The sequence below is a fragment of the Delphinapterus leucas genome, chromosome 5 (genome assembly GCF_059928025.1).
Source record: "Delphinapterus leucas isolate spDelLeu-1000000601 "Yukka" chromosome 5, BTC_Dleu_Yukka2, whole genome shotgun sequence".
NCBI classification, from domain to species: Eukaryota; Metazoa; Chordata; class Mammalia; order Artiodactyla; family Monodontidae; genus Delphinapterus; species Delphinapterus leucas.
Window position 1 is genome coordinate 129,596,000 of NC_143133.1, and position 22,540 is coordinate 129,618,539.

Here is a 22,540-nt window from a genome sequence, read left to right on the forward strand (position 1 = left end):
CAGGTCGTGCACCCATAACCAGAAGGAAAATACTCTGTAAGAGCAAATGCAGCAAAAGAAGGGAGCACATTCATTGCACACCCACGGCCTTTCGCCAGTGCGCGGGCACTTACCGAACAAGATGCGCTGTGGTGCTTGGCCCCAGGCGGCGACTAAGGCTGCTGCCCAGGATCCCTGGTTTCTGCCCACCGAACCAGGCAAAGCCCGAGCAGCTTGGCGCCCTGACTCCACAGGCAGAGATGAGAAACAGCGGTGGGCGGCGCTCTCCTCGCTCTCGGGAGCGGGAGGGGGGACTGCGCCGAGTCCCTGCATCCCCCGCCCGGCATCCTCGCCCCGCGCCCCTGCATCCCCGCGCCCCGGCTCCACTGGTCTGGCGGCTGCGCCTCGGGAGGGCCTGGCGGAGACCCGGACCTGCGGCGCCTGAAAGCGGGTCCGAACAGCTAGCTGCCCTTCCCGTCCCCCTTTTTCGCTCACTTCCTCCCCCCGTTCCTTCCTTCGTCCCTTGCTCTTCCCCCTGCGGCCGCTGCGCCGGCCGGACAGCGAATCTGCCTCAAATACCGAGGCTGAGCGAACCGCCCGCCGAGCCGCCCGCCGGCCCCGCCTCCTCCCGGCTCTTCCTCAGTGCGCGCCCGGCGGGTCTGGCGGAACTGGCCGCGGCCCCCGAACGTTCACCGGCGATGGGAGGCCGGCCGTTCGGGAAGAGGACGTGACTGTCGGCGGCGAGGAGGCGCTCTTCTGCCCGGGGAAGCGCGTGGAGCGGAGAGCGGGTGAGAGCTGTCCCCGGGCGGTGTCCCCGCAGCCAGGGGGCTACTGTAGTTCCTCGGTCCTGGTGGTCGGTTCTGGGCCGCACAGCACAGCGTTTGCCAGGTACTAGCTCCGCTTTGCAGGGAAAACTGAAGAGATCGAGGGATTGGTCCGAGGTTCCGCTGGCCTTTCTGTCCAGCCCAAACCCTCATTCCCAGGCACTGCCCTATTCGTAGCTCTTGCTTAAATATTCGGCCTGGTGGCCATGTGTGTCCCAACTGACACTTCTTGCTGTTTGGACGACAGGATCCTGAATGGAGCCAATCCTCAGCTCTAGTCAACAACCAGTGAGATTCCTTCAAAAGTCTATACTAAGGGATGGACCGGCTCTCTAGCTGTATAATGGGAGGAGATAGGTTTGAGAGAACTTGTCAACTGGCATGGCCATTTCTAGATAATGCGCACACTTTTGACTTTGCAGAGAGGAGCTACTTCCCCAGAGGGGGACGGACGAGTGGAGGGAAGAGCTACCTCCGTCCCAGCAGAGCCTCAATTCCAACCCATGGCCAGTTTGAGAGGATTTCTGTACAGGCCCAAACTCCTACAGATAACAAAATACAAAAAGCAGCTACCAGAGGGTGCTGGCTAGGAATTCAAACCCAGCCCTGTTTCATCCCAAAGTTAATTATTTTCCACTACCAAAGTCAGGTAAGGTTAATAAGTACTTATGTATTAATAATTATGTGGAAAAAAATTCCAGAAGAGACCTGAGAACGCTGCAGCTGTTCATTGGAAACCAGGAGGGATAGAATAATTGGAAAATGTGTCAGGGGATGAAGGAGAGGACATAGTAAAAGCACATCAAGACTAAGACCAAGGGCTTCCCTGGTGGCGCAGTGGTTGAGAGTCCGCCTGCCGTTGCAGGGGACACGGGTTCGTGCCCCGGTCCGGGAAGATCCCACATGCGGCTGGGCCCGTGAGCCATGGCCGCTGAGCCTGCGCATCCGGAGCCTGTGCTCCGCAGCGGGAGAGGCCACAACAGTGAGAGGCCCGCGTACTGCAAAAAAAAAAAAAAAAAAAAAGACCCTTCTTTCCCGGTCTGTTCCCTGCCCAGGCTGCACAGGCTCTGGACGGGCAGGCCCAGCGGCCACGGCTCACGTGCCCAGCCGCTCCGCGGCACGTGGGATCCTCCCGGACAGGGGCACGAACCCGCGTCCCCTATTCTGGCAGGCGGACCCTCAACCACTGCGCCACCCAGGGAGGCCCTCTCTGTGGGTTTTTGTTTTGTCCGTCCCCTTCTGTGCCTTCCTTCCCCTCTCACTACCTTTCTACTTTTTTTTTTTTTTTTTTTTTTTGCGGTACGCGGGCCTCTCACTGTTGTGGCCTCTCCCGTTGCGGAGCACAGGCTCCGGACGCGCAGGCTCCGCGGCCATGGCTCACGGGCCCAGCCTCTCCGCGCCACGTGGGATCTTCCCGGACCGGGGCACGAACCCGTGTCCCCTGCATCGGTAGGCGGACTCTCAACCACTGTGCCACCAGGGAAGACCCTCTACTCTTTTTTTTTTTTTTTTTTTTTTTTTTAACTATCTCTCTCCCTGCCTGACTGAATTTCTTCTTAATATTCTCATACTTCTCCCTCACTCACCTAAAAAATGACTGATGGCTATGAACTTTAATAAACTTACAGAATAAGAAACTTAATAATGACTATTAAAGCCCTATTTTCTTTTTCCCAAACTGATTTCTGATCTCTGCCATGTTTAGGCATACTTTTTTTTATATTTAAAAACCAGTGAAAACATTCATGTTAATTTAGTTCTGATTTTCATCACCTAATATAACCTTATACCGAAGGGGATCAGGATATGCCCCCCTACCCCCAATATGCCCCTTTGGCATGAGGATTCATTTGAGCTGAAGGCAATTAAGAATCAACGGATTGCAGAAAGAAGCCTTCTCAGCATTTCCCTTATCTAAGAGCAGAAACTTCTGAGGAAGTGAGGCTGTCATAAGTTCCCTCTTCAGGATGAGCTTACTCCTAGGAGAGAGATCAAAAGTAAATAGGCCGTAAATCTCCTCTCTGGGAGTTTCTTGGCCATGAAGGAGATGGAAAAGCCCACTTGCATATTCATAAATATTATCACAGGCTTTCTTATCTCCAGTTTATTCTCCTAAAAATCCTTTTCTTTCCTATGGAAACCTACTTGTTTTTTCCATAGATTTTTCTCCATCTCCCTCTTTCCCCTACTAAGTTAGGTAGATAAGCCTCTGTCTTTAACCAGTTAGCTAGCTACTAGCTGCTTCCATATGAATAAGGCTTTTTTCTCCTGTTGTCTTTTTGTCAGTTTAATTCAGAGGTCCCCAAGACCTCAACCTAAGTGTACAGCAAAAGTTTTTTCCTCCTCAAATACTTCATATGCCATGATCAATATAGACCATATACTTGTTAATTTTTATGATTATGGTATCATATACCACAGTTTGTCACATTCTCCTCTTGTGGGGCACATTGATGTTTCTGATTTTTTAGTCTTTTTAAGTATCTCCTTCCTTTCGGACACTTCCCTTGCGCTCTCTGCTACATAAGATATATACAGACATACAAATGCATAATTATGGAAATATATAAAATTTGCTGCATTTGTTGTGTAGATCTTCAGTCTTGTGAAAAAAAGTAAAACTGAGACAGGCTGGGACCCAGGACACTTAGCTGCAGTGCTGCATTCTCACACCTGGACACACCTCTCATCCAGCAACAAAATACAAAGAAACTCTACAGGACTAAAAATAACTGCGTGCATGCGCAGTTGGGGCAGATTCTGGACCCAGAAGATACAAAGAGACCAAAAAAAACCCAACTGCCAATTCTGAAGAGCTGGGACCAAAAACAGGGTGTTGGGGGCAACAGCACGGTAGTGAGTGTGCCCTGTGCACTCAGCACCACCAGAGGGGTGGGCAAAACACCTAAGCTACCCCTCTGGCCGGACCCCTGATCACAGCACTACCCTCGCCCCGTTTAAGGAGCCAGCTCGCTCCCCGTCAGGGAACAAGCAAGCAAGGGAACCTGTGCCTTGTTCTCACTCCCCCGTGCTGCTACAGGGGCCCCGATAAAGCCTTCTCGTCTGGCCTCTAGTCAATTTCTATTGATTGCGGAAGGCCAAGAACCCTGGTCGGTATCAAAGCCAGGCCTCCTGAGAGTTCCTCTTCTCTATTGAGCTGATCACGGTACCAGTCCTGAACTCTTGTACCTAGATTGCTTAAACACTAAACATTTATCGCAGTTGCACAAACTTGCGAGGCAATAAAGAGGTGAGGTTGGTCTGCCCAGTAAAAAATGGTTGCTTTGATTTGAGCTTCCCTCTCCTAGAGCTTCTTGTGTAGCCAGTTCAGTACATAACAAGTTTGAAGAGTTCACAAGGAGAGTGTGTCACGATTACTGCTTTTCTGTTGTAGCTTTTGGCTTTTAAAATGCAGAAGCACCGTGGAAGCAGGTTTGGTGTTTCAAAGTTCTGCCAGAAGTGTGATTTTAAGTAATGTTCATAGCCTCAGTTTATGTTGTCATTTGTTCATAATGATGACCGTACACTACAGAAGCCTAAGATATGGCCCTTAACTCTGAGTAGTTGATAATTGGCAAAGTGAGAAACCCAAACTATGAGTGCTGAGGGACTTGTACATAACCATTGAGAGTCTTGATAATAAAAGCATGCAACATAGGATTTTTGACTCTTTGTAAACAATTCCTAAGTCTTGAGTTTGCTTCTAAATCTTAAAGAAAATTTGGAGCAACTTTTCCATACCCTGGAACATAGGAATAGATTATCATAAATTTACATGAATGCATTCTAGTGAATTCTGAAGACTCCATCATAAGCCAACATAGGCTGGGAAACAAAACAAAAGTTTGGGATACTATCAAAGGCCCTTCCATCATTTTCAAATGCTTAGCTAAGGACTGCTCTCTGTGACTGCCTCTCAGAGCACTGAGGAACGGTTAAAGCCGGGGGAAAAACAGGGCTGGCAAAATACTTGCCTGGGGATCACCTTCCCAACCTCCCCTCCCTCATAATTTGGATTGGCTTCCTCCCCACGCCATACTACGGATTCTGATAAAAGTCTTCTCTAGCTAAAGGACTTTACTGTTCTTTGAATTAGAGGATGAAGCTGGCTGTTTGAAACCTTTCTCACTTTCCCTATTCCAAAGGCTTCAATATCTACTCAAACAAGATCAGGAATTCAAGTCCATCTACACCCTTAGGGACATACATATTTTTGAAAGATAAAGGAGGCCTCCAAGAATTAGACATGATTTTTGCTACAACTCTTCACTTTTGCACAGTGCTTCCTTTATAAGAAATAAGGGATCTTCACTGGTTCTTTGCCTTCGTAATGAAAGAGCAGGGGATTTCACAGAAGTTCCTAGGAGTGGTTGGTTTATTCCTAGTTGTCTGAAAAATAGGTGTTCCAGGGTAAGATAATATGCACTGTTAGATAGTGTGCCTAAGTCAGTAGAGGGGCTTCCATTTAAAAAGCTTCCTTCCCATAAGTTTTATCTTATTTAAGAGGTTTAAACCAGAGGTTTTCAAAACTTGTTCCACAGAACCTGGGGGGTCCTTAAACATTTTATTCTGACTTTTTGTTTGTGAGATTGTGGATATCTTTGATTTTAAAAATACATGAATATATTCTTGTGAAGATTTGTGAATTGATTAATATATTTTATCAAGTACCTACTGGTATACCAGGCACAATTCTGGGGACTAAGGCTATATCAATGAACAAAGCAAATAAAAATTCATGCCCACATAGAGCGTAATTCTAGTGGAAGGAGAAAAACAAACATAATAAGTAAGGAAATTACATAATATGTTAGAAAGTGATAAGTGCTATTAACAAAAATAACATATGGTAGATCAAGAATGATAGTACGAGGAACTGCAATTTTTTTTTTGAATTCTCATAGTTGACTTTATTTTTTAAACATCTTTATTGGAGTATAATTGCTTTACAATGGTGTGTCAGTTTCTGCTTTATAACAAAGTGAATCAGTTATACATATACATATATCCCCATATCTCTTTCCTCTTGCATCTCCCTCCCTCCCACCCTCCCTGTCCCACCCCTCCAGGCGGTCACAAAGCACCGAGCTGATCTCCCTGTGCTATGTGGCTGCTTCCCACTAGCTATCTATTTTACATTCGGTAGTGTATATATGTCCATGCCACTCTCTCACTTCGTTCCAGCTTCCCCTTCCCATTCCCTGTGTCCTCAAGTCCATTCTCTAGTAGGTCTGCGTCTTTATTCCCATCCTGCCCCTAGGTTCTTCAGAACCTTTTTTTTTTTTAGATTCCATATATATGCGTTAGCATACGGTATTTGTTTTTCTCTTTCTGACTTACTTCACTCTGTATGACAGACTCTGGGTCCATCCACCCCACTACAAATAACTCAATTTCGTTTCTTTTTATGGCTGAGTAGTATTCCATTGTATATATGTGCCACATCTTCTTTATCCATTTATCTGTCGATGGGCATTTAGGTTGCTTCCATCTCCTGGCTGTTGTAAACAGTGCTGCAATGAACATTGGTGTGCATGACTCTTTTTGAATTATGGTTTTCTCAGGGTATATGCCCAGTAGTGGGATTGCTGGGTCATATGGTAATTCTATTTTTAGTTTTTTAAGGAACCTCCATACTGTTCTCCACAGTGGCTGTATCAACTTACATTCCCACCAACAGTGCAAGAGGGGAACTGCAATTTTATGTTGGGAGGTCAGGTAGGCCTCATGAGAAGTTACCATTTGAAGAAAAACTTGGAGGAAGTGAAAGAATGAGCCAAATAGATAAATAGGGGAAGAACTTTCTAGGGAAAAGGAACAGCTAGGGCAGCGGCCATGAGGTGGGTCTGTGTATGTATATTTGAGGTATAACAGGGAGATATGTCTCACTACGTTGCAATCGGTAAAGGGGAACATGAGATGAGAGGGATAGGGGTGGAAGATACAGATTACATGTAAAGGTCTTTGGCTTTTAATCTAAGAAAAATAGGAAAATAGATGCATACGTGGTGGGAAGTCTTTAAACAACAGAGATGTATATGTTCAAAAAATTATCCCCGCCTCCTAACCCCATACTTTCCAGATATTGCTGCCATTTTGAGTCATATCTTTCCAAAGGTTTTTTTATGTGATTACATACATAGATGGGTACATATAGAAATACATAGTTTTGTTTTGTGAGGGCATGTGTGTGTGTCTGTCTACATGGGTGCATTTTAACATAAGTGAACTTATATGCCCTGTGTTTATTAGCAACTTGCTTTTTATAATTAATATGTCTTGGAGATCTTTCTTTGTCAAGACAGTACATAAATTTCTATCTCATTCTTTTTTGTATAATATTCTGTTGTATGCATGCGCTCCATTTTGTTTAACCATATACCTTTATAGGTAAACATTTAGGTTCAAATTTCTCCCCTTTCCTCCCTTCCTGCCTTCCTCCTTTCCTCCCCATATTGAATTACTATTGTCTTAATATTACATTTAATAACATAAAATTACATGTTACATGAAACATGGGAGGAATTTGAAAATTAAAGTTTGTGTTACCTTCTTTCAGAAAAGCAATATGTGTTTCCTAAATTGGGAGCACTTAGATTTACCTCAATGGAAAAAAGGGCTCAGTTACTTCTTAAGCAAGGACTTATCTAATGTTTATTGTTTGGAATAAATGGGAATCATGAGAATTTGAGCCCAGGTACTCTGAGCTTTGCTAAGAGTTTACTCAGTCAGCTTACCTAAGTCGACCATGGGTCTATATCAGTTAGGAAGCAAGTGAGAGGCCCACGTACCGCAAAAAAAATAATAATAAAAAAAAAATAAAAGAACCCTGGAGGAGTTATTTCTTCATGATCAGAGTTTCTATTTGGGGTGATGAAAAAGTTTTGGAAATGGATAGTGGTGATGGTTACATAACATTGTAATGTAATTAATGCCACTGAATCAGACACTTAAAAATGGCTAAAATTTTATGTTATATGTATTTTGCCACAATAAAAATGATAAAAAGAAATAGATGGGACTTCCCTGGTGGCACAGTGGTTAAGAATCCGCCTGCCAATGCGGGGGACACGGGTTCGAACCCTGGTCTGGGAAGATCCCACATGCCAGGGAGCAACTAAGCCCGTGCATCACAGCTACAGAAGCCCACATGCCCTAGAGCCCGTTCTCCGCAACAAGAGAAGCCACCGCAATGAGAAGCCTGTGCACTGCAATGAAGAGTAGCCCCCGCTCTCCGCAACTAGAGAAAGCCTGCGTGCAGCAACGATGACCCAATGCAGCCAAAAGATTTTTTAAATATAAATAAATAAATTTTAAAAAGAAAAGAAAAAAAGAAATAGATGGAATTTCTTAACAGCTTGCATTTCATTTCAATAAATATTTATTGACTGCCTGAGCTGTGCTTAGGTATGCACGGTAGAGAGGAAAATCAGGATACTTGACTATAAAGAGGACTTCCAGCAAGGCGAGTTCAGTAATCGGCGTTTCACGTATCTCATGATATTGTTATTCCAGCTCTCTAAGGAAAGCACTATTGTTACCACCATTTTATGTTGAGAAGCCTTGGATCAAAAAACTGGTCACGGGTGGTAAAGAGTGGAGCCAGAAGCTCTTAGTATGTGTCAGATTTTGTCCCTCGACATCCTTCATGTTTTCGGAATCTGAAATGCCTATTTAATACAACCTTAACTTCCTGTTATACTTCTGGTTTAGAAAAGAACATTAGAAGGATAGCGGGTTCCAAATATAGTTCTTCTCTTCAAATCTCTAGTGGGCCTTTGCACTGAAACCTAATGCTGGCTGTGCTTTGGTTTCTTTCACTTCCTTTCCAAATCTGTGTTATCTTCCTGCTTGTATTCTTTTGCTAGAAGACAGAGCTTGTGAAAGGAGGCCCCTGTTACGTCACATCTAGCAAAAGACAGGAAGTTTACACAGAGCAAAACTATTTGCTAGAATCGGTTTTTATCCTTGCTAAAGTTGCCATGAGTGTCGGAGATACTGTTGTCAGGATTCTCTTGCACAAAGGAAAAGATATAAAAATATCTCTCTGACACGTGAATTTCTTCCTTTTTTATCCCCTTGCTAGGAACGTCGGAAAAGGATCCCAGGCTGGTTAGATGCATTAGGTTGTCTGTTTGAATCCCAGTGATCGAGAAGGAAATGTGGTTAATAACCAGCTAACAGTGGAGAAAAAAGGAACTCAAGGAGATAGGAGAACTGGACATTATCCCATGGCTAGCTTATTTGGAAAGCCTCAGTCTTTCTGGTAGTTGGAAGACCTAGCCGGGAGCTGGTAAGTTTCCTCTCTGGTGCTTCCTCTTGCACCTTGAGAGCTGGAAGGAAGGGAAGCTCCTGGACTTTAATAGACGCGGACCTTGGTTGAAGTCTCTGTGGGAAAGCCCACAAGAGTCCAAATCTTCTCAGTATCACCACTGCCTCTCTACCAAGGTGCTTTCCTTCCAGCATCACAGATCATAACGGAGGTGAGTTGTTTGTTTTTGTTTTTTTCAAATGTTCACACTGAGTGGAGAATCTTGATTCTTTTTTGGTATGTGCTTTTAACAAGTGTGTCAATTAAACCAGTACTTCTCGTACTTGAATGTGTGTATGAATCACCTGGAGATGTTGTTAAAAAGCAGCAGAAGTCAGTGGGCCTGAGACTCTGCATATCTGACACGTTCCCAGGTGACCTCAGTGCTGCTGGCCCATGAACCACGGGTAACAACGGCTAACACCCTCTCGGTTTATTGCTTTTGGGGGAAAGGGGTTGGGAGATGCTGGCAGAATGAAGGCATTTGGCTGAGCACATGATTTATGTAGAGTGCCTGGGAGGAAAATCAGACACCATTGTGCCCAGGTTGTACCTGCTTTGATGGACAGTCTCAGAGTTTGGGGGGTTGTGTTAAATAGTTCCTAGATGTGGTAAGCCACGTCACCCCAAGTGACAGAGGATGTTGGTCTGCTCCTTAGACCACATGGGTCACTTTGAGCAGAGCCAGAAACATTTTTGCAATTTTGGGGAATAAGTATCCACATCGTGCCTTAACTGGGGTAGCTAGCGGTCATTTGAACGTTTCAGCTTCAGTCGAAAATTACACATCTAGAAAAATAACTGGTGTCTTCCTCCTACCATTTGGAGGTGAAGATTGTACAGCGTGCGAATCTGTGATGCAGTTTAAAGTCAGTTGGAGTATGGAATATGATTGATGTGTTTTCTCTTCTTGTGAGAGTGTTCCTCTTTAAATCGAGCAGCCCCCCTGTCCTAAGTGATACATATTTATCAGAAAGTTGCTTTTAATCCGAAAGCCACAAGCCAAGAGGGCAAAAAATGAATAACAGGGAGGGTACCTATTCTGTGCCTCTTGAGGGGAGAAGCAAACAATGGGAGAAGAAAAGGGAAAGAAAGGCAAGTTGTGGCCAGGGAAGTCAGGTGTGCGAAGTGAACACAAGAAACCCCAGCGTGATAATAGATTTCTTTCCCTCACGTGCATGGGAGTTTTTCTAGAGCAGTAGCTCGCGTCTTCCTCAGCTAGAAAAATGTGCTTGAGACAGAATAGGTAAATTTAAAATTGCATTTTTTTTTGTTTTGTTTTGTTTTTTGCGGTACGCGGGCCTCTCACTGTTGTGGCCCCTCCCGTTGCGGAGCACAGGCTCCGGACGCACAGGCTCAGCGGCCATGGCTCACGGGCCCAGCCGCTCCGCGGCATGTGGGATCTTCCCAGACCGGGGCACGAACCCGTGTCCCCTGCATCGGCAGGCGGACTCTCAACCACTGCGCCACCAGGGAAGCCCTAAAATTGCATTTTTAATGAACATGCTGGAACTATTTGTCATTGAGTCAAGGACAGTCAATTGAATCAAAGGTCAGTGGCGTGAACAGGCCTGGTGAGGCTCAGTATGAATCCATTAAACCATCCCAGACCGAGGGGTGTTGCTTCTGTTTGAAATAAATGTCAAATAACATTCCTTTCCATTATGGAGCATAATGGGGGTGTTACTTAAAAATTCAACAACTTACTTGGCACAAACGCTGACTAATCAAAACAGAAGCTGCTGTAAAGAGCCCACACCAAAGCAGACCACACTGATAGGCAGTAAGAAGCACGCAGGGCTGAGTATCAGCCTAAGCTAAGCCTTCATGAACTTCTATGGGGGGAGAAATTGTAAAGCTACAGATGAGTTTAGAGACATATGATCGTAGTCCTACCACCATCTGTCAGCGCTTTGGCCCCATTCTCTCAGGTGAGGCCACTTCCCTGACTTTCCAAGCCTGGAGCAACCCGTCATTCCGGCTGTGTTATCTCCTGCAACCTTCACTAAAAAAAGTAGGGATCTCTTCAGTCACTGCAAGTGACTCAAATTCCTATCCATTTCCTGAGCAGAAGGGGAAATGCGTATATTCTTTTGTAAACAGATACAGCAGAAAAGGAAACTTGATCAGCACGCTATCCTTCCATACAAAGCTTTGTCACATATCTCACCCTGCTTGATTTTTCACAGCCATTATGGGGTACACGTCAAGGGGATTATTATTTTTACCTGTCAGTGAAGAAACTGAGGCTCCAATTAAGCAATTTCTGAAAAGTCACACAGCTGGTTAGTAGGTGTGTTGGATTGAAACTTGGCCGTTTGCTGTAAGTTCAGGTTTATCCTGTACTTTTCTTCATCCTGTCAAGCATCCTCTCAAAACCTATGACAACCGTTATTGTTCTCTGCTAGGATTTGTTTGCTTTTAATGTCAAAATTTGAAACGTTTGTGCATTAAAAAGAATCCTGTTTCTAGGATTGTCAGAATTATCCACGTTTGTCATAACCTTTGCATCCATTAGCGTCTCTACTCCCTAGGAATAAGCATTTTAGAGCAGGGCTTCGCAGACTTTATTGTGATTGAAAATCACCTGGGGAGCTTGCTAAAACTCAGATTCCTGGGCCCTAACTTCAGAGATCTGATTCAGTAGGTCAGGGCCCAGGCCTGAGAATTCGCATGTCTAATAGCTCACAGGTGATTTGAATGCTACCATCCAGAGACCATGCTTTTAGACTACAGGCATAGCTTCGGTCAGTATTTTTAAAGAACATATTTATAGTTTAGTGAGGAGGCTTTGTGTGCTTAACAACAGAGATTATAGAGTCAGAATTCCTGGGTTTGAATATTGATGCCATCACACTTATAAGCTGTGCGATCCTGGAGGACTTAACCATTCTGTGCCTCAGTTTCCTAATCTGTAAAATGGAGACAATGATACCACCTGCCTCATATGGTGGTTGTGAGGATTAAATGACTTAACAGTGCCAGGCACAGACTATCTCTATGTGTCTTTGCTCTTATTATTTCTGAGTCTTGCTCAATTCATAATTATACTTTATAGTAGAAACACCAACAGCAAGAAGATATTGCGTGAGCAGGTATCAAATGCTGTTCTTTGATGTAGGTGTTACTCCAGGACTTAATCATGAGTTACACATGTTCTTACGCGCGTATAAGTAGGTGTCCTGAGCTGTCAGCTAGCGCTTCCCACCGAGGGGGTAGAGAGCAGATGCTGGTGAGACGTTGGCAAGGGCCCGATCACGCCAGGCTTTACATGTCATCTTAAAAGCTTGAACTTAACTCGGACAGCGATGGAAGACATCAACGTAGTTTGAAGCCGGGGAGTGCAATCAGAGTTGCATTTTAGAAGTGTCTCCTGCTGCAGTATGGAGGCCAGTTTGGGAAAAGGTTAGACTACAGGCAGAGAGCTGTTTAAATAGACTGTTGCAACCATCATGGAGAGAATTAATAAAGGCTCAAACGAAGGCAGTAGAGTAAAGCTCAGAGCAGGAATCCCATGGTTCAGGTGATGGAATGGAGCGTACGCCATGACTCAGAAAGGAAATGTGATACTGTGTTAAAACTCCTTCGCTTATGCCTCTTCTCTCCATCGAAGCTCCAGGAGGCTGAGGACTGAGCCTAACTTCTATGTAGTCCCAGCCCCTAACTCCTAGTAGGTCTTTGATGGATGTTCGGTAGGTGAATGGATGAGGGAGAATAAATCAAATCCTCCTTGTGGTCAACAAGCGTCTATGTGACCTGGCCCCTGTATACCTCTCCAACCTCATCTCCCTTCTCTCTCATCTTTGTTCTTATCACGCTGGCCTTCCTTCAGGCCTTTGAAAATGCCCAGCTGTGGCCACCAGTCCAGAGGGCTTCAGACTACTGCCCTTGGGGCAAATTTGTCTTGCCACCTATCTTTTTTATTGAATGAAGTATTCTTTAAATTCTATAGTGCTTCACAGTTTTCGAAAGTTTCACACAGATGATTTCATATATCCCATAATAACCCCCCTTTTTGTAACCCCCTCCTCCTGTATTGCCCCCCCTTCCCCCTCCCCACTGGTAACCACTAATTTGTTCTCTATACCTGTTAGTCTACTTCTTTTTTGTTATATTCACTAGTTTGTTGTATTGTTTAGATTCCACATATAAATGATATAGTACAGTATTTGTCTTTCTCTGTCTGACTTATTTCACTTAGCAAAATGCCCTCCAAGTCCATCCATGTTGATGCAAATGGCAAAATTTCATTCTTTTTAATGACTGAATAGTATTCCATTGTACATATATACACCACATCTTCTTTTTCCATCCATCTGTTGGGGGACACTTAGGTTGCTTCTATACGTTGGCAATTGTACATAATGCTGCTGTGAACCCTGGGGTGCATGTATCGGTTTTTGGTTTTTTTTTTGTTTTTCTGCATGTATCATTTTGAATTAGGGTTTTGGGGTTTTTTTGCATATATACCCATCAGTGGAATTGCTGGGTCATATGATAGTTCTATTTTTAGTTTTTTGAGAACTCTCCATACTGTTCTCCACAGTGACTACACCAATTTACATTCCCACCAACAGTGAAGAAGGGTTCCCTTTTCTCCACACCCTCTCCACCTCTTGTTATTTGTGACAGGTGTGAGGTGATAGCTCATTGTGGTTTTGTTTTGCATTTCCCTGATGGTTAATGATTTTGAGAATCTCTTTCCACTTATTTTTATAAAGTTTTATTAGAACACAGCCACACCCATTTGATTATGTATTATCATCTATGGCTACTTTAGTGCTACAGTAGCAGGGTAGAGTAATTGTGACAGAGACCACATGGCCTGTGAAACCCAAAATGTTTACTGTCTTTCCTTTTACAGGAAAAATTTTGCCAATTCCCTGCTCTAGTTCTTTGGAATTGCTGTGGTCTCTGATTTAAAACTCTACCCTCGGGAATTCCCTGGCAGTCCAGTGGTTAAGACTTGGCGCTCTCAGTTCCCGGGGTACCGGTTCAATCCCTGGTCAGGGAACTAGGATCCCGTAAGCCGTGTGGTGCAGCCCCCCAATAACAAACAATAAAACCTCTACCCTCAGCAAAGCTACAGTAATTGAAACTGTGGTATTGGCATAAAGACATACAGACCAATGGAACAGAAGAGAGAGCCCAGAAATAAACTCTCATATATAGGGTCAAATGATTTTCTGCAGAGGTACCAAGACCATTCAGTGGGGAAAAGACAGCCTTTCCAACAAACGGTGCTGGGAAAACTGGATATCCACATGCAAAAGAATTAAGTTAGACCCTTATCTTATACCATATACAAAAATTAAGTTAAAATGCATCAAAGACCCAAACATAAGAGCTAAACGTGTAAAATTCTTAGATGAGGACATAGGGGAAGAGCTCATGACATTGGATTGGCAGTGATTTCTTGAATATGACACCAAAAGCACAGGCAGCAACAAAAAAAACTAGATAAATTGGACTTCATCAAAATTTTAAAGTTTTATTCATCAAAAGACATTATTAAGAGAGTAAAAAGACAACCCACAAAATGGCAGAAAAATATTTGCAAATCGTACATCTGATGAGGGGTTAATATCTAGGATATAAAGAACTCTTACAGCTCAATAGCAATAAAAGCCAAACAACCCAATTTAAAAAGGGTAAAGGACTCGAAGAGACATTTCTCCAGAGAAGATATACAAATGGCCAATAAGCACATGAAAAGATGTTCAACACCACTAATCATTAGAGAAATGTAAAGTCAAAACCACGAGATATCACTTCATACCCACTAGGATGGCCCTAATTAAAAAAAAAACAGGAAAACAACAAGTATTGGCATAGATGTGGAGAAACTGGAACCTTTGTGCTTTGCTAGTAGGACTGTAAAATGGTGTACCTGCTATGGAAAACAGTTTGGAAAACTGTATGGAAAACAGTATGGAAAACTCTGTCTCAAATTAAACAGAGTTCCCATATGATCCAGCAATTGCACTTCTGGGTATATACCAAAAGAATTGAAGGAGGGCACTCAAACAGATATTTGTACACCCATATCCACAGTAGCATGATTCACGATCGTCAAAAGGTGGAAGCAAACCAAGGGTCCATTGACCGATGAATACCACAAAATGTGGTATATGCATACAACGGAATAGTATTTCTGCCTTAAAAATTTTGACACATTCTACAGCATAGATGAATCATGATGACATTGTGCTAAGTGAAATATACCAGTTATCAAAGGACAGATGTTGTGGGACTTCCCTGGTGGCGCAGTGGTTAGGAATCCTCCTGCCAGTGCAGGGGACATGGGTTCAAGCCCTGGTCGGGGAAGATCCCACATGCCTCGGGGCTACTAAGCCCATGCAACACAACTACTGAACCTGTGCTCTAGAGCCCGCGAGCCACAACTACTGCGAATGCCATGACTGCTGAAGCCCGCACACCTAGAGCCCGTGCTCTGCAACAAGAGAAGCCACCGCAGTGAGAAGCCCGAGCACCGCAACGAAGAGTAGCCCCCTTTCGCTGCAACTAGAGGAAGCCCGCACACAGGGTGCACGCAGCAACGAAGACCCAACGCGGCCAAAAATAAATAAATAACTTTATTTTAAAAAGACAAATATTGTATGATTTCACTTATATGCGGTACCTATAGTGGTCAAATTCATAGAAACAGAAAGTAGAATGGTGGCTGCCACCAGTAGGAGAGCGAAGTGAGCAGTTACTGCCTAATGGGGACAGAGTTTCAGTTTGGGAAAATGAAAAAAGTCCTGGAGATGATGGTGGTGATGGTTGCACAACAATGTGGATGTCCTTCATGTCACAAAACTCTGCCCTTAAAAATGGTAAATTTTGTGTTTTAGATATTTTACCTCGATGAAAGGAAAAATCCCTCCTACCCTCAGGTCTTTGCATGGCTGGCTCTTACTTATTTTTCAGTTTTCAGCTAAAATGGTATCTCCTCAAGGAAACCTCCCATTATGTTATGTGACTTCCTGTAGGACATACCACTATCCGAAATGACCTTCTTAATACATTTATATACATATTTATTATCTGGCTTCATTAGAATGTAAGCTTCCTGAGGATGGGGACTTTGTTATTACAGTGCGTATCCTAATGCTTAGTTCTTGGCACATAGTAGATGCTCAATAAATATCTGTGGTTTAGGGGAACAAAACCTCCTACCCTGAAATGTGTCTCCACGGCTTGAGAATTATTTTGGGCTGATTGTTTTTAAGAAATAAAAGGCTCAGGAAGTCTTTCTTTTTACCTCCCCCTTAACTGCCTAAAAGAATTTAGATAAAGGGCCTGGTTCAGGAAGGACACTACCACCTGAGATATCTGTAAAGAATAGGGGCTAGGTGTGGTAGGGGGAGGTTGGCAGGGCCTGGAGACCAAAGTTTTCTCTGCGTCTCATTGTCTGTGCACAGAATAGCAAACATTTGGTTACCAAACATTTGCTTTTCCATCTCCATGTGAATTGCCTTCCTCCCATTTGAAGTCCCTACCCCCTTTTCCTTATCTCAGATGGCGTATAAGCCTCAATTGCCTAACTTGTCCTTGGGCCTCATATTCTTTTAGAGGTCCTGTATGTACATGATTAAATTTCCTTTTTTTTCCTGTTAATCTGTCTCATGCCAATTTAATTCCTAGACCAGCTACAAGAACCTAGAACGGTAGAGAACACTTTTTTCACTCCCCAACTGTTGAATAAACTAATAAAAATAGCTTAGTGAAAAAAAAGGGCTCTAACTGGAGGTTGTGTTAATAAATGTACTCTGTGGGAGGTTTTTTTTTTTTTAATTGAAGTATATTGAAGTTGATTTACAATGTTGCGTTAATTTCTGCTGTACAGCAAAATGATTCAGTTATACATACATATATATACACACACATTCTTTTCTATATTTTTTTCTATTATGGTTTATCCCAGGATATTGAATATAGTTCCCTGTGCTATACAGTAGAACCTTGATAATCCATTCTATATATAATAGTTTGCATCTACTAACCCCAATCTCCCACTCCATCCCTCCCCAACCTCCACCCCACTTGGCGATGACAAGTCTGTTCTCTGTGTCTGTGAGTCTGTTTCTGTTTCGTAGGTAAGTTCATTTGTGTCATATTTTAGATTCCACATATAAGTGATATCATACGGTATTTTTCTTTCTGACTTAACTTCACTTAGTATCATAATCTCTAGGTCCATCCATGTAGCTGCAAAGGGCATTGTTTCATTCTTTTTTTACGGCTGAGTAATATTCCATTGTATATATGTGCCACATCTTTATCCATTCATCTGTCGATGGACATTTAGGCTGTTTCCATGTCTTGGCTATTGTGAATAGTGCTGCTGTGAATATAGGGGTGCGTGCAACTTTCTGAATTATAGTTTTGTCTGGATGTATGCCCAGGAGTGGGATTGCTGGATCACATGACATCTCTATTTTCAGTTTTTTGAGGAACCTCCATACTGTTTTCCATAGTGGCTACATCAACTAACATTGTCCATGGGAGTTTTAAATGTAAAATAGTCAAAAGTTAAAAGTCAAACCGAAAATTTAACTTCAGTTGTATTAGCTGTGATGGTTGAGTGAGAAGGAGTGAAGAAGAAATCAATCAAACATATTTGTGTGAAGTATTTCCCTTCACTGACTCTGCATATGAACTTCCTTCTCACCCTCCCAATTCCCAGGACTTCAGTAATTCCCCTCTTTCATCTCCGTGCATTACCCATCATTTACCTGCTATCTATGACTGCTTTCATGCTACAGTGCCAGAGTGGAGTGGTTACAGCAAGGGCATGGCCCACAGCCTAAAATATTTATTATCTAGCCTTTCACAGAAAGAAACCTGCAACCAGTCTCTTATGTAGGTAAAGATAATAGACTAGAGACATTTGTTTACTCTTCTCCAAGAACTTTAATGATATTCATGTAAGTCGGTCTAGAAATATGTATTGAGCACCTACTATGTGTCAGGCACAGTCTTAGGCATGGGGGATAGAACAGTGAATGAAATAGAACCCGGCTCTTGTAAAGCTCACCTTCCAGTGGGAGAAGACAGATAATAAACAGTAACTAAATCTGTATAGTATAGTACGTTAGAGGGTGAGAAGTGCTAGAGAGAAACACATAGTAAAGGAAGGGGTAGTCAAGAAGGCAAAGGGAGGTTTTACAATTTTAAATAGAGCAGAGGAAAGCATGTAGGTCAAGGAAAGGGAGGCAGGCTTATGTCTAGCATGTTAGAGAAGCACCTAGGCAGCCAGTGTGGATGGAGGAATTATCCCTCTCTGTGTTCCCCACAGCGTCACATTCTGGCTCTGTGCTATATTGGCTGCTGGTTTAAGGCATGTACCCCATGCTGTAGGTCAGCATCCCAACCTTGCCTCCTGTCCCAGCTGGCACTATAATCGAGCCTTCAACATGCCAGTTCACTGTCCTGTCAAGCCAGCTACTTCTACATGATGGGGTATGTAGTGGATTTTTAGAGCATAAACCTATTTCCAAACCTCTCTGACCCCAAATACGCCCATGGTCAAAGACAGTATTGTGTGGTATACCATGACAATGGATGAGACATTCTGTAACTTCATGATGGTAGTGTTGGCAGAAGGCTCTGCAGGCAGGGAAAGTAGACTTTTACCTAGAAGATGTAGCCGTCCCTGAGGTCATATAAAGAGCTGTTCCCTTTAGGGTGGAAGGAGTCCACCATAATCAAGTGCTACTAGATAGCCACCTGTCACCCTGGACAGTGGTGCCATATCAGTGACTTAGTATTGGCTTCGGCTGTTGGCAGATTGGGCACAGTTACAGCAGTAGTTATAGCCACTTAGAGGAGCGAAAACCATGTTATTAGCATACACCTTCTTCTGTGCTGCCATGGCTACTTTGTATATGGACCCATTTAGCAAAGCCCTGGGATGCCTGGAGAAGGGGGCTTCCTGACATTCACAAAATGGATCCTCTTGATCATCTGATTTTTTGACAGCTCCCACCATCGTGGATACCCTCTACTGGGTATATACATGACATACAAATATTCTCACACTTTGTGTCTACTCCAAAAGGCCCATACGTGGTCCATCTTGTCACCAAGTTTTCAATTAGGTCTTTTCTAAGTCCCCAACCAGCTGGCCAATCCAGTAGCCACTGCCCAGGAATCATTATAGATCTTTGTACCCCAGGCCATGAAATAAATAACCAGATACATCCCTCCACGTTCTGTCCACTTGGAGGGCTTCATTCAGCATGGTCCTCTGTGGTCATGCCTGAGTGGGTTATGGTACAGTGGACATCCACTTTAGTCAGGGTAGCATCATTTGCAGATCTATCTGAGGACTAGACTTGTGCTTTATTCCTTCTGTGAACTGTTCACTGGGAATTCCCCAAGAGGACACTTGTCTAGGTTGAGGAAAATGTAGAGAAGGGATAGGAAAAGGTACCTTGGAAGTTGGAGCCAACTGGTCATACATATTAATTGTGCCTTCTCGACCTGCTGGGGCCCAGCCTCCTTGATACTGGTTCCTTATTACAATAAAAATGTTGCTGTGTACATCCAGTTTTATGGTTCATGATGGGAAATTCAGGTGGCATGGTCACTTGGTGCCATGTGGTCATGTGTTTAGTCTCAATCACGAGAGCTAGTAGCAAGCCAGGAGCTGCTTTTCAAGCAGAGAATATTTGTCATCAGAGGAGGCTCTGGCCTTACCAAACCCCTAGAGGTCCGTGCAGTGATAATTGAGCTTGCGTCAAGCTGTATATAGAATCTCTCTCTGCAACAGACACTTTTAATACCATTTAGCCTGCTAGGTCTTGAGCCCAGGTGTCAGGGCAGCTTCTCTTGAAGCCTGGAGGGCTTTCTTATACCTGGCCCTACTCAAAAATGGTAGCTTTACAAGTTATCAAATGAATGGGTTGCACAAATATTGCATACATCACCTTCAAATTTGAAAGATTTGGCAAATATGGTGGAGGAAATCTAGAAGTCTCTTTTAATTGCTTCAGTTTTTTTTTTCTTTTCTTCCTTGAGTTCAGTTAACATTGATTTATAACATTATAAAAGTTTCATGTGTACAACATTATATTTCTCTGCAAGCAATGACAGTTTTACTTCTTCCTTTCCAAATTGAATGCCTTTATTTCTTTTTCTTGCCTAATTGCCCTAGCTGTGACTTCCAATACTATGTTGAATAGGAGCGGTGAGAGTGGGAATCCTTTTCTGATATTAGAGGGATAGCTTTCAATTTTTCACCATTGAATATGATGCTAGCTGTGGGTTTGTCATGTATGGCCTTTATTATGTTGAGGTATGTCCCTACTATACCAATTTTACTGAGAGTTTTTATGATAAATCGGTATTGAATCTTGTCAAAACCTTTTTCTGCATCTATTGAGATGATCATATGGGTTTTATCCTTCATTTTGTTAGTGCGGTGTATCACATTCGTTGATTTGCAAATGTTGAACCATCCTTGAGTCCCTGGAATAAACCCCACTTGCTCGTGGTGTATGATCCGTTTGATATATTGTTGAATTTGGTTTGCTAATATTTTGTTGAGGATTTTTGCATCTGTGTTCATCAGGGATATTAGCCTTTAATTTTCTTTTTTTTGTGCTGTCTCTGTCTGGTTTTGGCATCAGGGCGATGGCCTCGGAAGATAAGTTAGGAAGTGTTCTCTTCTCTTCAATTTTTGGGACTATTTTGAGAAAGAGCTATTAACTCTTCTTTGAATGCTTGATAGAATTCGCCTGTGAAGCCACCTGGTCCTGGGCTTTGGTTTTGGGGAGCTTTTTGATTACTGCTTCAATCTCTGTACTAGTCATCAGTCTATTCCGATTTTCTGTTTCTTCCTCATTCAGTCTTGGAAGGTTGTATGATTCTAAGAATTTATCCCATTTCTTCTAGGTTGTCCAATATGTTGGTGTATAGCTGTTCATAATATTCTCTTATAACCCTTTGCATTTCTATGGTATCTGTTTTCATTTCTCCTCTTTCACTTTTGATTTTATCTACCAGGACCTTCTCTCTTTTTTTCTTAGTGAGTCTAGATAATGGTTTGTCAATTTTGTTTATTTTTTTCAGAGAATCAGTTCTTAGATTCATTGATCTTTTCTGTTGTCTTTTTGATCTCTATTTCATTTATTTCTGCTCCAATTTTTAGTATTTCCTTCCTTCTACTACTTTGGACTTCATTTGCTTTTCTTTTTCTGGTTTCTCTATGTGTAACGGTAGGTGGTTTGAGATTTTTCTTGTTCCTTGAGGTAGGCCTGGATTCCTATAAACTTCCCTCTTACCACCGCTTTTGCTGTATCCCATAGATTTGGGTCTGTCATAGTTTCATTTGTCTTCAAGTAATTTTTGATTTCTCCTTGAGTTCGTTGTTGACCCAATAATTGTTCAGTAGCACGTTGTTCAGTCTCCACATACTTGTGATTTTTCTGATTTCTTCTTGTAGTTTATTTCTAGTTTCATTCCATTGTGATCAGAAAAGATGTTTGATATGATTTTAATCTTCTTGAGTTTATTGAGACTTATTTTGCGTCCCAACGTATGGTCTATTTTTGAGAACATTCCATGAGCACTTGAGAAGAGTGTGCATTCTGCTGCATTTCGGTGGAGTGTTCTGTACGAGTCTATCAAATCCATCTGGTCTAAATTTTCATTTAAGGCTGCTGTTTCCTTGTAGACTTTCTGTTTGGATAATCTATCCTTTGATGTAAGTGGGGTGTTAACGTCTCCTACATTATTTTGTTGCGATCAATTTCTCCCTTTAGGTCTGTTAATAATTTTTTTAAATCTATTTTGGTGCTCCTGTGTTAGGTACATATATATTGATCACTATTATGACTTCTTGATGAACTGTTTCCTTTATACTGTCCATTTTGGTCTTTTGTTACCTTTTGGGCCTGAAGTCTATTTTGTCTGATGTGAGTATGTTTATACCTGCCTTCTATTGGCTTGAACTATCATCTTCCATCCCCTCACTTTTAGCCTGTGTTTGTCTTTAGACCTGAGGTGTCTCCTGGAGGCAACATATACTAGGGTCTTTTTAAAAATCTATCCAGCCAAAAAAAAAAAAAAAAAATTCTATCCAGCCATTCTGTGTCTTTTGATCGGTGAATTCAATCTATGTACATTTAGGGTGATTATTGATAGATGAGGCATTTTAGTTGGGTGGTTTTCTATGATATTTTTCTGAGTTTTCTCTTTTTCTGTGTTTCGTGTCTCTGCTTTATGTTTATGTTTTGTGGTTACCCTGAGGTTTGTATAAAAAGTCTCATAGATAAAGTAGTGCTTTTTCTGCTGCAAGCATTTTGTTTTCATTTACCTTTATGTTTTTGTTATTTCAAATTATAGCTTTTTATGTTGTGTTTGTCACCATACTGAGATAGCTAGTTATTTTTCTTTTTTCTTTTTTTTTCCCTTT

General features: G+C 42.7%; 1 protein-coding gene across 4 annotated transcripts in view; it reads left to right on the forward strand.

Moving 5' to 3' along the window:
• Positions 1–643: 643 nt before the first annotated feature.
• Positions 644–22,540, forward strand: part of ABCG2 (ATP binding cassette subfamily G member 2 (JR blood group)) — a 147,032-nt gene continuing 125,135 nt past the window's right edge. Inside the window, exons 1-2 of one of the 4 annotated variants that reach the window (XM_022582292.2) lie at positions 644–767; positions 8,890–9,286. The gene's annotated coding sequence lies outside the window, so the exon portion shown is untranslated. Of the gene's footprint in view, positions 868–8,735; positions 9,287–22,540 lie in introns of those variants that run through there. The other 3 variants (XM_022582293.2, XM_089912485.1, XM_022582291.2) reach the window with 3 other exon arrangements.